Genomic DNA, 16,802 nt, shown 5'->3' with positions numbered 1-16,802 from the left:
TGTAATCCCAGCACTTTGGGAGGCCGAGGAGGGCGGATCATGAGGTCAGGAGATGGAGACCATCTTGACTAACACGGTGAAACCCCTTCTCTACTAAAAGTACAAAAACAATTAGCCGGGCGAGGTGGTGGGTGCCTGTAGTCCCAGCTACTCGGGAGGCTGAGGCAGGAGAATGGCGTGAACCCAGGAGGCGGAGCTTGCAGTGAGCGGAGATTGTGCCACTGCACTCCAGCCTAGGCGACAGAGCGAGACTCCGTCTCAAAAAAAAAAAAAAAAAGAAATAGAATGTTCCAGTATTTTAGCTGGGGTTGTGGCTGCTTAAAATAAAGATGACATCTCCCAGCTTCCCTCCCAGTTATGATTAAATTGTGGCCAATGGTAGAGAAAATGATGTATACAATTTCCAAGTGTTCTTACAAGAAGGGTACATTTTTCCCTTTATCCATTCTTGCTTCCTATTGTCTGGAATGCAGACACGACAGCTGGAAGTTCAGTAGCCATACTGAAGTAGCTTTGGGAATTGGTACCATGCAGAGCAACAAGATAAGAGGAAGCCACTTGGGAGGCTGAGGTGGGAGGATCACTTGAGCCCAGGTGACTGAGGCTGCAGTGAACTGTGATCATACCACTGCACTCCAGCCTGGGCAACAGAGCCAGACCCTGTCTCGAAAAAAAGATCAAAGGAGACTGGTTCTTCCGACACAGGAGTGCCGTGAGGACAAGATAACACTGAATGTCTTGAGTGTAGGAAATGAACTTCTGTTTTGGTTTTTGCTTTTGTTTTTAATTGAGACAGAGTCTCGCTCTGTCTCCCGGGCTGGAGTACTGGAGTACAGTGGTGTGATCTCGGCTCGCTGCAACCTCTGCCTCCTGGGTTTAAGCAATCCTCCCACCCCAGCCTTCTGAGTAGCTGGGATTACAGGCACGTGCCACCACGCCCAGCTAATTTTTGTATTTTTAGTAGAGACGGGGTTTCGCCATATTGGCCAGGCTGCTCTTGAACTCCTGACCTGAAGTGATCTGCCTGCCTCAGCCTCCCACAGCGCTGGGATTATAGGTGTAAACCAAAGCGCCAGCCTATCTTGTTTAAGCACTATTAATTTTGGTGTTTTCCATCCCTTGTAACTAAACCTTACCCTATGCAACCACTCCTAACTCCCTCTCATTCTTTAAGGGTATTAGGCCCTGGTTCCCTGTCTTGTGCTTCACCTCAGCCCCTTCTGTTATCCTGTATCCATGTCAGTGACCATCCAACACTCTGAACTTTTCTACAGTGACCTTCATTCCACCTCAGCTAACTATCCCACTTGGATTTTATCATCACCCAGGATCGGCTCTGTCTCCAAACTTATTTATGCAGGTGTCCTGTTTCCTTCCAACTTTTTTTTCTTTTTCAGATGGAGTCTCACTCTGTCGCCCAGACTGGAGGGCAGTGGTGCGATCTCGGCTCACTGCAACCTCCACCTCCTGGGTTCAAGCAATTCTCCTGCCTCAGCCTCCCAAGTAGCTGGGATTACAGGCATGTGCCACCATACCTGGCTAGTTTTTGTATTTTTAGTAGAGATGGGGTTTCACCATGTTGGCCAGGATGGTCTCAAATTCCTGACCTAAGTGACCTACCCACCTTGGCCTCCCAAAGTGCTGGGATGACAGGCATGTGCCACCGTGCCCGGCCCCTTTCCTTCCATCTTGCTTTTTTATCCACAATACTCTGAGATTTCAAAGTAATTAGGACCTCCAGTGCAATAATTACTTTACCCCAATCCATTGCTCCTTTTCTTTCTTCCCTCCTTATCCAGCTTCCAGTAACAGCCTTTCCAAAGCCCCTTCACTTGAGCTATGACCTTTTCATCATACCCATTTCGCAAACTCCCAACCTACCTGTGTTCTCTGAGAAAGCCAGACAGAGCAGGTTCTCTCATAAGTTCATCATTAACCACCTATGGGGAAACAGGGAATGGGAAGGAAAAATGGAGATGAAAGGTTAATAAGAAAGTGCCCAAGTGGGCCTTTGACGATACAATGTGCCATGAACCAAGGGTCATGATGACCTTAGTTCTCTAAACCTGAGGTCTAAAAGCAAAAACCATTTACAACAACATACACACCTAGTGATCAAGTCCTTCCTTTGGGTTTCAGCTGGGTCAATAGCGCTGCTCAAATCCTTAGTGAGAGGTTGTTTCAGTAGCACCACATACCTCCCTTTTCAGCCCAAGTCTCTGTTGTACTTTATTTTTCACCATTGCAATCAATGAACTGTGAGCTGTTTTTATTTATTTAGAGATGGAGTCTAAGGCCGGGCGCGGTGGCTCAAGCCTGTAATCCCAGCACTTTGGGAGGCCGAGGTGGGCGGATCACAAGGTCAGGAGATCGTAGACCATCCTGGCTAACACGGTGAAACCCCGTCTCTACTAAAAATACAAAAAATTAGCCGGGCGTGTTGGCGGGCGTCTGTAGTCCCAGCTACTCGGGAGGCTGAGGCAGGAGAATGACGTGAACCCGGGAGGCGGAGCTTGCAGTGAGCCGAGATCGCGCCACTGCACTCCAGCCTGGGCGACAGAGCGAGACTCCGTCTCAAAAAAAAAAAAAAAAAAAAAAAGAGATGGGTGCAGTAGTGTGATCTCAGCTCACTGCAACCTCCACCTCCCAGGTTCAAGCAATTCTCCTGCCTCAGCCTCCCAAGTAGCTGGGATTACAGGCACGTGCCACAGTGTCTGGCTAATTTTTATATTTTTATTTATTTTATTTTATTATTTTTGAGAGGCAGTCTCACTCTGTCGCCCAGTCTGGAGTGCAGTGGCGCGATAATTTTTATATTTTCAGTAGAGACAGGGTTTCACTATGTTGGCCAGGATGGTCTTGAACTCCTGACCTCGTGATCTGCCCGCCTCGGCCTCCCAGAGTGCTGGGATTAGGGGCGTGAGCTACTGTGCCCGGCCTGAACTGTTTCTTTGATCAAAGATCTGTCTCCCTGTTAGTGTGTAAGTTCCATGGATCAGGAGACCCATTTTTGCTCCCCACCGTGTCCTAATACCTAGCACAGTGCCCGGTACCTAGTAAGTGCTCGATAAATATATGCTGAATAAATGAATACACATGAATGTTAACATTAGTAAGTATTGACATACATTTTTTCCCTTAATACAAGAGTGAATTGGTGGATTGGGTTCGTGAGTGGTTGGACTTTGTACATCCTCTCAAGCATTTCCCCTTTTTACCTCATTTGTCCAGTTAAACTCACGAGTTCTTGTTATCAGGTCACAGAAGGGGACTGGCCCTGTGTAAGTGGAAAGACAGGGAGAACCAGTAAGTCTCTTTTCTTTCTTTCTTTCTTTTTTTTTTTTTTTTTTGAGATGGAGTCTCACTCAGCTGCCCAGGGTGGAATGCAGTGGTGCGATCTTGACTCTGCAACCTCCATCCCTCAGGTTCAAGCGATTCTCCTGCCTCAGCTTCCCAAGTATCTGGGACTACAGGCGCCTGCCACCATGCCTGGCTAATTTTTGTATTTTTAGTAGAGATGGGGTTTCACCATGTTGGCCAGGATGGTTTCTATCTCTTGACCTTGTGATCCACCCGCCTCGGCCTCCCAAAGTGCTGGGATTACAGGCGTGAGCCACCGCACCCGGCCTCTTTTCTTGCTTAGTTTAACATTTTTTCTTTTCTTCTTATTTTTTTTTTTTTCCGCTTAGTTTAACATTTGTCTGGCAGCCAACAGGGCCCTTCAGTTGCACAGAAAAAGACACAACACTGAACTAAGCCCACATTACCGTCATCCTCAGTTGCTGGAAGGAGCACTACTGGCCGGGGAGGCAGCAGGCAGGGGCTAAGCACAGAGAAGGAGTGTGGGTGAGAGCGTCCAGATGGGACCACCTGGTGGGGGCCACCTGTTTTAGAGAGGCTTCCTGCCAGGGCATCCTCTGCTCTCCAACAGGCCAGCCCACCAAGGGACTTTGTTCTGAACTGTGTCTGGGACACTGCTTAACCGGAACATAAATAATGGAGAAAGACTAGAAAGAGGGGGAGTGGGCATCAGTCAGTAGTGAGCCTGGTGAAGGAATGTCTCCCATGGCAGCTGGTGGTCAGTATTCCGGGGCCTGGCTAGCAGCGTGCTCCCAGCACCTGCTGTATATAAGACTCTGTGGTGGTGGAAACCAAATAAACCTTCCGTCACTGGACACTTGGGAGCGGCAAACAGCCAGATGGTAGAGACCGGAGACCTGCTGCAGTGGAGCCTGGGTCTTGGCATCTTGTGGGGCTTCAGGAAACCTTTCCGTGTGAGCAGCCCACTAGGAGTGCCTGCGACATTGGGCCATCCTCCCCCAAGCAGGAAGGGCTTTGTGCAGCTCCCTCTGCCTGGTCAGGCTGGAGGGGCAGCCTGTGACTACAGAATGAGACAAAGCACTGTGAAACAGCCCTGCCCATACTGTCACTCAGGGAACAACATTGTCAAGGGCCTCCTCCTGGGTGGCACACATGAGGGAGATAGACTTGGAACAAGTGACTTCAATCTAATGCCTTTTAGGGGAAGCTCAGGGTGCCGTGGAGCTCATAGCAGGGGATGTGGCCCAGACTTTTGGGATCAGGGAAGGATTCTCGGAGTGAGCTGAGACCTGAAGGATGAGTAGCAGTTTGTTACATGAAGGTGGGTGGCACTCTAGAAAAACAACAATATTTGCAAAGCCTCAGAGGCGAGAGACATGGTAAGGAGCTAAACAAAGGTGAGCGAGTCTGTCTGGAACATCAAGTATAATATAACTGGGAAACAGGACAGGCAAAATCGAAGGCCTAACAGAACAGGAATCTGGACTCGATTCTAAGAGCAATGGAAGCCATTTGGAGGGGTTTATACAGTGGATAGACATGAGAAGGCCTGCATTTTTGAGAAATCACTCTGAGAGGAGGGAGGCAGGAGAGGACATGGGAGGCCACGGAGAAAGCTACACAGTCTCCAGGCAGAAACAGTGCTAGCCCGGACTACGGTAGTGGCAGTGGAGATGGCGAGAAGTGGAAGGATTCGAGGACTATTAGGAGATAGAATCACCATGAATGGCCAGGTGCGGTGGCTCACGCCTGTAATCCCAGCACTTTGGGAGGCTGAGGCAGGCAGATCACAAGGTCAGGAGTTTGAGACCAGCCCAGCTAACATGGCGAAACTCCATCTGTACTAAAAATACAAAAATTAGCCAGGTGTGATGGTGTGCACCTGTAATCCCAGCTACTCAGGAGGCTGAGGCAGGAAAATTGCTTGAACCTAGGAGCCAGAGGTTGCAGTGAGCTGAGATCACACCACTGCACTCCAGCTTGGGCCACAGAGCGAGACTCTGTCTCAGGGGTGGTGGGGAAAGAATCACCACGAACTGGGTGTTGGGGAAGAGGGATGGGGAAAGAGGAGCTAGTGATGATGCCCATGCTTCTTGCTTGAACCACTGGGTAGATAATGTCATTACCTGTGATAGGGACATGTCTGGGAGGAAGATGATGTGCTTTGCTTATGATGTATTCAGTTTGAAATGTCAATGAGACATGTAGGTGGAGGTATCCAGGTGATGGTCAGAAGAGATCTGGGACGGAGATGAATATTTGGGAAGCACTGGTATGTGGATAGGTAAGGTTATCTAGGGGGAGTGTGCAGGGCCTGGTAGCCCAACATTGAAGGGGTTGACAGAAAAAGAGGAAGCTGAGAAGCAATGGCCACGACTAACCCAACAGTCTAACCAGTTGAGCGGCTTCCCACTGCCCGTGGATCCAAGGCAACAGAAGGGATTAGGAAGCAGGCCTGTTTACCACAACTCCTCTCCCCTAGATCATTGCCAAACGCAGTACAGCCGCCCTCCCCACTCCCAAACATCTCACCTGTAGAAAGTTACAGGGAAGTGGCCTTGGCTTAATCAAGCAGATGGAAAGAGCTAAATTAGGCCAGGTATGGTGGCTCATGCCTGTAATCCCAGCACTTTGGGAGGCCGAGGCGGGCGGATCACCCGAGGTCGGGAGTTCAAAACCAGCCTGACCAACATGGAGAAACCTCGTTTCTACTAAAAACGCAAAATTATCCGGGCATGGTGGCACATGCTTGTAATCTCAGCTACTCAGGAAGGCTGAGGCAGGAGAATCACTTGAACCCAGGAGGCAGAGGTTGCAGTGAGCCGAGATGGAGCCATTGCACTCCAGCCTGAGCAACAAGAGTGAAACTCAGTCTCAAAAAAAAAAAAAAAAAGAGCTAAATTATGTGGTGCTTTGGAAGCTGGGACCACATGGACTCTTAAGAGGGATGGCACCTTCTAAGAGGTTCCAAGGGAAGAAACAAGGGGCAGTTCCACTGGGTTTCAGACACAGAGATCCCAGCCTGGATTGTTGTGGAGGATGAAGCTGCTCCATCTTGGATGCTGATCCGCCATGTTGTCCTCTGGTTAACCCCTGTTCTGGAATGCCTCCTCTAAGATTGCCACTTTATCTACTGTGACCTTAAATCCTGCTCTTAGGTAGATTCACATAGCATTCTGCGCCTTTCCCTGAGGGGCTGACTTCAGTGGTGCCACACATTTCTACTGAGGCGTTTATACCTTTCCTGTCAGATATATCAGCCCTGGGACTCAGGGATAACTGACTGACTTCTGTTTCTAAGTCACTATTAAATGTTTCTTTCTGAGAAACTGGAAACGTCGGTCTCCCTCTTTTTTTTTGAGATGGAGTCTTGCTCTGCCACACCCAAGTTGGAGTGTAGTGGCACTATCACATCTCGCTGCCACCTCTGCCTCCTGGGTTAAAGTGATTCTTCTGCCTCCCGAGAAGCTGGGACTACAGGCACACACCACTACACCTGGCTACTTTTGTATTTTTAGTAGAGACAGGGTTTCACCATGTTGGCCAGGCTAGTCTTGAACTCCTGACCTCAGGTAATCTGCCCGCCTTGGCCTCCCAAAGTGCTGGGATTATAGGCGTGAGCCACCATGCCTGGCCTCAGTCTCTTTCTTCAGCCTCTCAGCTCCCTTGGCCTTTGGGTAGGTTTGCATAGACTGGTTGTAGATGTGGAAAGTCCTCCTTCCCTTGTCCATGTTTTGTCTCTGTCTCCGCAGGAGGCCCATAGGATTCTGAAGAGCTGTGATGGGAGCCCCGCCTCGGCTCTCCATCAGACTCAGGACAGGCCACCAGGGTTGCTATCCATCACCACACACCACCTCTCCCTTTTGACAGTGTCCAAATTGCCTCCTCCTCCCACTTCTGGAATATGTGTTGAGAGACAGCAGTGAGATGCAGGAGGGCGTGTGTCTGTGGAGAAGTCAAAACTAAAGGTTGCCAGAATCTAGTTGGAAAAATACGTCCCTCGTTCCTCATTGGGAGAGCAGTGGGTCCATGTGCTGTTAGCCGGCTCCAGGCACAGAGTCCTTATGGAGAAATATTATGGAGCACTGGCATATGGATGGTGGTCCCCGCTGCACTGGCACTGATGATCTTATGCTGAAAAGGGATGAATGACAGAATTAGAGGAATTGGACTCCATCGTAGGGAACTAGGGGACAGAGGATAAAGTGCCCAATCTCGTGACTTAGCAGCAGCAAAGAACAGAGGCCCTCTCTCCTCTTTGCCCTACTTACAACCCAAACCCTCCAACTCTGTCTTTCTGTCATTGGTGTCTCCATTCTTTTTTTTTTTTTGAGGCAGAGTCTTGTTTGGTCGCCCAGGCTGGAGTGCAGTGGCACGATCTCAGCTCACTGCAACCTCCACCTCCTGAGTTCAAGTGATTCTCCTGTCTCAGCCTCCTGAGTAGCTGGGATTACAGGTGTGCGCCACCACGCCTGGCTCATTTTTGTATTTTTAGTAGAGACAGGGTTTCACCATATTGGTCTCGAACTCCCGACCTCGTGATCCACCTGCCTCAGGCTCCCAAAGTGCTGGGATTACAGGCGTGAGCCACCCGGCTGGTGTCTCCATTCTTCTTGACCAGGCTTCCATCTTGGAACCTGCTCTACATTTTTCCCCTCCACCTTGTGCATCGTCCCATATTATTGTTTTCCTTCTGCATTGCTCATCCTGGCTTCATCTCTCCCTCTCCTAACTGTAACAACTTAGCACAGACTCTCATCCCTCTACACATACTATACAAGGCTGGTGCTGACCACCCGGAGTTAGTGTCAGATCCCACAAGTAAAGGTCTGAGTCTTCCACAAGACTCCCCTCATTTCAGACACTAGCCACAAATCTCAGGGGTCCCCAAGTCAGCCACACTTTGCCTGACTGGCTATATGTTCAGAAGTTCCCACAATTCCACAGGCTCAATAATTCACTAGAAGGACTCACAGAACTCAGAGAAGCACTATACTTATAATTGTGGCATTGTGGTTTTATTATAAAGAATATGCATAGGTGTCCGGGCACGGTGGCTCACGCCTGTAATCCCTGCATTTTGACAGGCCGAGGCAGGCAGATCACCTGAGGTCAGGAGTTCAAGACCAGCTTGGACAACATGGCAAAACCCCATCTCTACTCAAAATACAAAAATTAGCCAGACATGAGATCGTGTCACTGCACTCCAGCCTGGGTGACAGAGTGAGACTCACAAAAAAAAAAAGGGCCGGGTGCGGTGGCTCACGCCTATAATCCCAACACTTTGGGAGGCCAACGCAGGCAGATCACAAGGTCAGGAGATCGAGACCATCCTGGCTAATGCGGTGAAACCCCATCTCTACTAAAAATACAAAAAATTAGCCAGGCATGGTGGCAGGTGCCTGTAGTCCCAGCTGCTCTGGAGGCTGAGACAGGAGAATGGTGTGAACCCAGGATGCGGAGCTTGCAGTGAGCAGAGATCGCGCCACTGCACTCCAGCCTGGGTGACAGAGTGAGACTCTGTCTAAAAAAAAAAAAAAAAAAAAAAAAGAATATGCATAGGGAAGGTTGGAACAGGTCCCAGAATCTGAGCTTCTGTGGGGACTGCTGAGGAGTCGGGGCACAGAGCCTACTGGCACATCAATGTGTTCACCAGCCAGGAAGCCTCACTGAACTTCAGTGTCCAGAATTCCTACTGGGGTTTTATTGGGCTGATATCAACTGGGCCAAAGCTCCAACCCTCTAATCACATGGTTGATCTTTCTGGCATGGCTCACCCCCATCCTGATTCATGTCCTTAGCATAACCTATCTAGGGGCCCACCATGAATCACCTCATTAATATAAACCATTAGGGCCTATCAAGAATAACAAAGAACTCCAATAATGGGAAATTCCACAGATTTTGAGTTTTTCAGCAACCAGGTATAAAGGGCAATTATGTTTTTTTTTTGTTTGTTTGTTTTTGAGACGGAGTCTCGCTCTGTCACCCAGGCTGGAGTGCAGTGGCGCAATCTCGGCTCACTGCCAGCTCCGCCTCCCAGGTTCATGCCACTCTCCTGCCTCAGCCTCTCCTAGTAGCTGGGACTACAGGCGCCCGCCACCACGCCTGGCTAATTTTTTGTATTTTTAGTAGAGACAGGGTTTCACCGTGGTCTCGATCTCCTGACCTCATGATCTGCCCCCCTCGGCCTCCCAAAGTGCTGGGATTACAAGCGTGAGCCACCGCGCCCGGCCTGGCAATTAAGTTTTTTGCTTGTTTGTTTGTTTGCTTTGAGACAGAGTCTCCCTCTGTAGCCCAGGCTGGAGTGCAATGGCTCAATCTCGGCTCACTGCAACCTCTGCCTCCCGGGTCCCAGTTCAAACAATTCTCCTGCCTCAGCCTCCTGAGTAGCTGGAATTACAGGCACATGCCACCATGCCCAGCTAATTTTTGTATTTTTGGTAGAGACGAGGTTTCACCATGTTGGCCAGGCTGATCTTGAACTCCTGACCTCATGATCCACCCGCCTCGGCCTCCCAAAGTGCTAGGATTACAGGCTTGAGCCACCACACCTGGTCTTTTTGTTTTTTTTGTTTTGTCTTTTTTTTTTTGAGACAAAGTCTTACTCTGTCGCCCAGGCTGGAGTGCAGTGGCGTGATCTCAGCTCACTGCAACCTCCCCCTCCCAGATTCAAGTAATTCTCCTGCCTCAGCCTCCTTAGTAGCTAGGATTACAGGCACCCACCACTGTGCCCGGCTAAGTTTTGTATTTTTAGTAGAGACGGAGTTTCACCATGTTGGCCAGCCTGGTCTTGAACCCCTGACCTCAGGTGATCCACCCGCCTCTGCCTCCCAAAGTGCTGGGATTACAGGCTAGAGCCACCGCGCCTGCTCTTTCATTTTTATTTTTATTTTTATTTTTTTAAGAGATGGAGCCTTGGCCGAGTGCGGTGGCTCATGCCTGTAATCTCAGCACTTTGAGAGGCTGAGGCGGGCAGATCACCTGAGGTCGGGAGTTCGAGATCAGCCTGACCAACATGGAGAAACCCCGTCTCTACTAAAAATAAAAAAAAAATTAGCTGGGCATGGTGGTGCATGCCTGTAATTCCAGCTACTTGGGAGGCTGAGGCAGGAGAATCACTTGAACTTAGGAGGCAGAGGTTGTGGTGAGCTGAGATTGTACCATTGCACTCCAGCCTGGGCAACAAGAGCAAAACTCTGTTTCAAAAAAAAAGAGATGGAGTCTTGTTCTGTCATCCAGGCTGGAGTGCAGTGGTGTAATCATAGTTCACTGTAACCTCAAACTCCTGGACTCAAGTGATCCTCCTGCTTCAGCTTCCCTGGGACTACAGGTGTGCATAGCACCATGCCCAGCTAATTATGTAAATTTTTTGTTGAGATGGGGTCTGGCTACATTGCCCAGGCTGGTCTCGAATTCCTGGGCTCAAGTGATCCTCCCACCTTAATCTCCCAAAGTGTTGGGATTACAGGCTGAGCCACTGCGCCTGGCCCAGTCAAGTTCTTTATTGTACAACATCTCTTAACAGGGCCTAATTGGTAAATAACCTATCTCTTAACAGCCATCCAATAAATACAGGCCAGGCCTTGTACAAGTCAGTGGAAAGTTGATGGTAAAAAGACAGACATGGACCCCTCTCTCCTGGTGCTTAGTGTATTATACAGTGAGGCGCCCGCAGTGGTGACAGGAGCATAGCAGCACAGCAGGAGCCAGCAGTTAATCTACAAATGTTTTCTGGAGATCTGAGGATGAGCTAGCTAGGGAAGAAGGGGGAAAGAAAGTTCTAGGCAGAGGGCATTGCACGTGCAAATGCCCAGAGGCACGAAAGAGGTTGACTCAGTCAAGGGATTGAAGAAAGTTCAGTGTCTAGCACACAGACTATAAGGGGAAAACAGCAGGGTGCAGTGGCTCACACCTGTAATCCCAGCACTTTGGGAGGCTAAGGCAGGTGGCTCACCTGAGGTCAGGAGTTGGAGACCCACCTGGCCAACATGGTGAAACCTCATCTCTACTAAAAATACAAAAATTAGCCAGGAGTGGTGGCACATGACTGTAATCTCAGCTACTCGGGAGGCTGAGGCAGGAGAATCACTTGAACCCCGGAGGTGGAGGTTGCAGTGAGCCAAGATCGTGCCACTGCACTCCAGCCTGGGCGACAGAGCGAGACTCCATCTCAAAACATAAAAGAAAAAAAAAAGACTATAAGGGGAAAATGATGGGATATGGGGCTGAAAAGTTCCAGGGAAAGGACTGAGTGACAGGTATAGAATTGCTCCAAACACTAGGACACACTGGTCTTCCTCAGACACTAACTTCATTATAGCAGGCCTTTGTGTATTGTATATCTACTGTGGCTACCACTGATTGCAAGACAATTCTAAGCATCTCCCCAAGGCAGATTTCTCAGCTGGGGACTAAGCAGGGGCACAAACTAGATCTCATTACAGGATATGAACTGTAGCACACCCTAGCTCTTCCTGTTCAGGCTGAAGGCCCAGAAAGAAGGGCCATGTTTTACCCATTTTTAGACCCTCTCCTAAAGCCTAGCACAGGGCTAAATATACAAAATACTTCATAGCTGGGTTTCTTAATCTTTAGTCAATGAGCTTGGATAAAAATTTCATCTTTCTTTTTTCTTTTCTTTCTTTCTTTTTTTTTTTTTTTTTTGAGACAGAGTTTAGCTCTTATCGCCCAGGCTGGAGTGCAATGGCGTGATCTTGGCTCACTGTAAACTCTGCCTCTCGGTTTAAGTGATTCTCCTGCCTCAGCCTCCCAGGTAGCTGCGATTACAGGTGTGCACCACCATACCGGGCTAATTTTGTATTTTTAGTAGAGACAGGGTTTTGCCATGTTGGTCAGGCTGGTCTCAAACTCCTGACCTCAAGTGATCCACCTGCCTCAGCCTCCCAAAGTGCTAGGATTACAGGCTTGAGCCACTGCGCCCAGCCCATCTTTATTTTCAATATGTATAATATTTTGAGACAGGGTCTCCCTCTGTCACCCAGGCTAGAGTGCAGTGGCATCTCGGCTCACCACAGCCTCAACCTCCCGGCTCAAGCCATCCTCCCACCTCAGCCTCCCAAGTAGCTGATACTACAGGTGTGTACCACTACTCCTGGCTTTTTTTTTTTGAGACAGGATCTCCCTCTGTCACCCAGGCTGGAGTACAGTGGCAGGATGTCGACTCACTGCAGCCTCAAGCTCCCAGGCTGAAGCAATCCTCCCACCTCAGCCTCCCCAGTAGCTGGGAGGTGCGAGTCACTATGCCCAGCTAATTTTTGTATTTTTTTGGTAGAGATGGTGTTCTGCCATGTTGCCCAGCCTAGTCTCGAACTTCTGGGCTCAAGCAATCCTCCCTCCTGGGCCTCCCACAGTGTTAGGATCGCAGGGGTGAGCCACTGCGTACAGCCATGTTTTCAGTAACCTTTTAACTGAAATTTAGCATTTCCTTTCGCTGTGAATTTAGGTAACAAACCACAGTAGTATTAGCAGTATCCGTGGTTTCATCTCAATAGCAGTTACAGATAGGCTTACTTTAGAATGGCTATGGATCTCTTGAACCATAATTTGTCTGCATCACTAGTTTTTTATTACATTTATTAGAGACCACTGCTAGATCTAGTTAATATGATAACAAAGAAGTAGATTTGTACTCTATCAAATATCTGGGTTTAATTTTCTTTTTTTTTTTTTTTTTTTTTTTTTGAGACGGAGTCTCGCTCTGTCACCCAGGCTGGAGTGCAGTGGCGCAATCTCGGCTCACTGCAAGCTCCGCCTCCTGGGTTCACGCCATTCTCCTGCCTCAGCCTCTCCGAGTAGTTGGGACTACAGGCGCCCGCCACCACGCCCGGCTAATTTTTTTGTATTTTTAGTAGAGACGGGGTTTCACTGTGGTCTCGATCTCCTGACCTCGTGATCCGCCCGCCTCGGCCTCCCAAAGTGCTGGGAATACAAGCGTGAGCCACCGCGCCTGGCCTAATTTTCTTTTTTATATTTTGAGAAACAGTCTGGCTCTGTCGACCAGGCTGGAGTGCAATGGCGTGATCTTGGCTCATTACAGCCTCTGCCTCCCAGGCTCAAGTCATCCTCCCACCTTGGCCTCCCAAGTAGCTGGCACTACAGGCATATGCCACCATGCCCGGCTAATTTTTTTTTTGGTAATAGAGACAGAGTCTCACTTTGTTGTCTAGGCTGGTCTCAAACTCCTGAGCTCAAGCAATCTGCCCACCTAGGCCTCTGAAAGTGCTAGGATTACAGGCGTGAGCCACCGCACCTGGCCCATGCCTGTAATCTCTTTGAGAGTCCAAGGTGGGAGGATGGCTTGAGCCCAGGAGGTTGAGGCTGCAGTGAGCTGTTATCATGCCACTGCACTCCAGCCTGGGTGACAGAATAAGACCCTGTCTCAAAAACACAGAAAAAATAAAAATAATAATAACATTACACCGAATAGGGGATCATGGGCTTCACAAAACTGCCAAAGCAGTCCACAGTAGAAAAAAAGACGAAAACCCCTGCTTAATAGAAATATTCATTGTCCTAACTCTTCTCAAAGGGATGCTGGACTTTGGGTGTGGTGTTGTCTCTCTGATCTGAGTCCGTTTCTTGGTGCCCTAAAGGGGAGAGTCTCTGGTACTCTTGTCCCGAAAGCAAACAACTGCATCAACTGCATGCAGGGCACTGGATAAGGGAATGTCCCAGGTGTAGAGAATCAATCAGTTGCAGGCCTACTTGCAACCAGTGGGCTGAGAGCCAGCCATACCCTCACATTCTCCTGAGAAAAGTGGCTGCTGGCCATCTCTCTACTGAGATTTGTCCCCTGATACTCATCATCCTAGCCACAGCCAGCTGGACCAGAGATCTCTCTTGTGTTTGGGTGGTGGCCTGAGGAGTGGCCAGGCAGGAGAGCCGGCCAAATAGGTACTTTCAGATTGAATAACAATTAATCGACCCAACTGGATCCTGTCCCTTGGGAAGTTGGAATTTGAACACTTGAGGGAGTTGACAGGTGGCAGGGCCAGCAGAATTGACAGGCACACACACACAAAAAAAACGTGAAGGGAGAAGGGGAAGTGGAGCCAAGCGTGGGGATTTGCCAAGTGAGGGTGGCCTTCCACCCCATTCATTCAGAGGAGGTCTGGCTGAGCAGCCCCCAAGAGCCCACAGAATTGTGGAGGGCCAGGGGTCCCCAGCTGCGCAGGGCTCATGGTAGAACATGAGACAGGCCAGACACCCAAAATGAGGAGGTTGGGGGGCCTTTTTTTCTCAGCCTTCCTGGCCTAGTGTGACTTCCTCTGGGCCCATGTAACAGGCCTCCACACCCCCTTATGCCTAGTGCAGGCACCCTGTTAGCTTCTATGTTCTTGTAGGTCCCTTTCCAAGGACTCTACCTGCTTGACTGCTCCCAAAGCAGCCAGAGCCAGTATTGCCCCTGGTGGGGAACGGGGCTGGAGAGCAGGCTGGCAGAAAGGAGGAGGGAGGGACAAAGAGGTCTGTCACTCATTATCCCAGAGAAGCATCATAGGGTGGACTCCTCTGACCTGGCTCCTTTTGTTTCCCATGGCTGGGCTCCTTCTCTCCCTCTGGAGCCTGTAACGCCCCCGCTCTGTCAAATTCCTCATACAGCAAACTTATTCTACTCTCTTTACCCAGAAATAGGTCAGACTCAACTACATCCATATCTCATTTCTTCCTTTTTTTTTTTTTTTTGTATGTTTAGTAGAGATGGGGTTTCACCATGTTGGCCAGGCTGGTCTCAAACTCCTGATCTCAGGTGATCCACCTGCCTTGGCCTCCCAAAGTGCTGAGATTACAGGCATGAGCCACTGCACCTGGCCCACATCTCGTTTCTTCCTAACAGCATTTTATTTCATTTTTGAGACGGAGTCTTGCTCTGTCGCCCAGGCTGGAGTACGGTGGCGCAATCTTGGCTCACCGCAGCTTTCACGTCCTGGGTTCAAGCAATTCTCCTGCCTTAGCCTCCTTAGTAACTGGGATTACAGGTGCCCGCCATCACGCTCGGCTCATTTTTGTGTTTTTAGTAGAGATGGGGTTTCATCATGTTGGCCAGGCTAGTCTCGAACTTGTGATCACAAGTGATCTGCCCGCCTCGGCCTCCCAAAATGCTGGGATTACAGGTGTGAGCCACGGCGCCTGGCCCCCCAACAGCATTTTAGAGATGAGGAAATGAGACTCAGAGAGGAGTCTGATGGCTGTAGTAAGAAATGAGGAGTCAAGCTCCTTAGTGTGCGCTACAAAAACCCTGCACACCTGACTGTGTTTGCAGCTCCCTGCCACCCATTCCCATCCTACCCTCCCTTGCCAAACAGATACACTTACTTTCCCCAAAATATGCCCTCTCATCTCCAAGTTTTTGCTCCTGATGTTCCCCCAGCTAGAATACCCCTAGGATGTCCTACTGAATTCTAAGTCAACCTTTAAGACTCAAAGTATGGGCCAGGCATGGTGGCGCATGACTATAATCCCATCACTTTGAGAGGCCAGGGCAGGAGGATCACTTGAGACCAGAAGTCTGAGACCAGCCTGGGCAACACAGTGAGACTCCATCCCTAAAAAAAAAAACACACACACACAAAAATTACCAGAGCATGGTGGTGCATGCCTATAGTCCCAGCTACTCAGGAGGCTGAGGCAGGAGGATGACTTGGGCCCACAAGGTTGAGGCTGCAGTGAGCTATGACTGCACCACTACAGTCTAGTCTTGGCAACAGTGAGACCGCCTCTCAAAAAAAACAAAACAAGACTCAAAGTGTGCTCCACTGTTCCTTCAATGAGGCATCAGGGGCTGGGTCCTGAATGTCTTCGTATCTCCAGCCCTTCACATAGGGCCTAGCAAGGTAAGAGACCAATAAATATGTGCCCTTTGGCTTCATTTCACTAAATCATTAGGGTCCAGAGGTATGGTCAGCATTTGGAACCCTGTGGAATGGCCTCAAGATCAGAGTCCTCTTGCCCAATTCTTGGCTGGAAAGTAGGTGACATCTAGAATCCATGAGGGTATGGGTGATCTCCTGGGTTCCAGACATTTGCATTGAGTTTATTCAATCACTTAACAATATATATTAGGTCTGGGCTGGGCACGGTGGCTCATGCCTGTAATAATCCCAGCACTCTGGGAGGCCGAGGCAGGCGGATCACCTGAAGTTGGAAGTTCGAGACTCGCCTGACCAACGTGGAGAAACCCCCGTCTCTACTAAAAATACAAAATTAGCTGGGTGTGGTGGTGCATGCCTGTAATCCAACTGCTTGGGAGGTTGGGGCAGGTGAATCGCTTGAACCCAGGAGGCGGAGGTTGCAGTGAGCCAAGATCACGCCATTGCACTCCAGCCTGAGCAACAACAGTGAAACTCTGTCTGAAAAACAAAACAAAACAAAAAAACCAATATATATCAGGTCTCTTATGCTCTAAACACCGTGCCAGGTGCTGGGGATCAAAGACGAATAGAGAAATGAACTGGAAGGAT

This window comes from Nomascus leucogenys, chromosome 19 (genome assembly GCF_006542625.1).
Source record: "Nomascus leucogenys isolate Asia chromosome 19, Asia_NLE_v1, whole genome shotgun sequence".
Taxonomy (NCBI): Eukaryota; Metazoa; Chordata; class Mammalia; order Primates; family Hylobatidae; genus Nomascus; species Nomascus leucogenys.
This window is presented reverse-complemented; position numbering follows the sequence as displayed.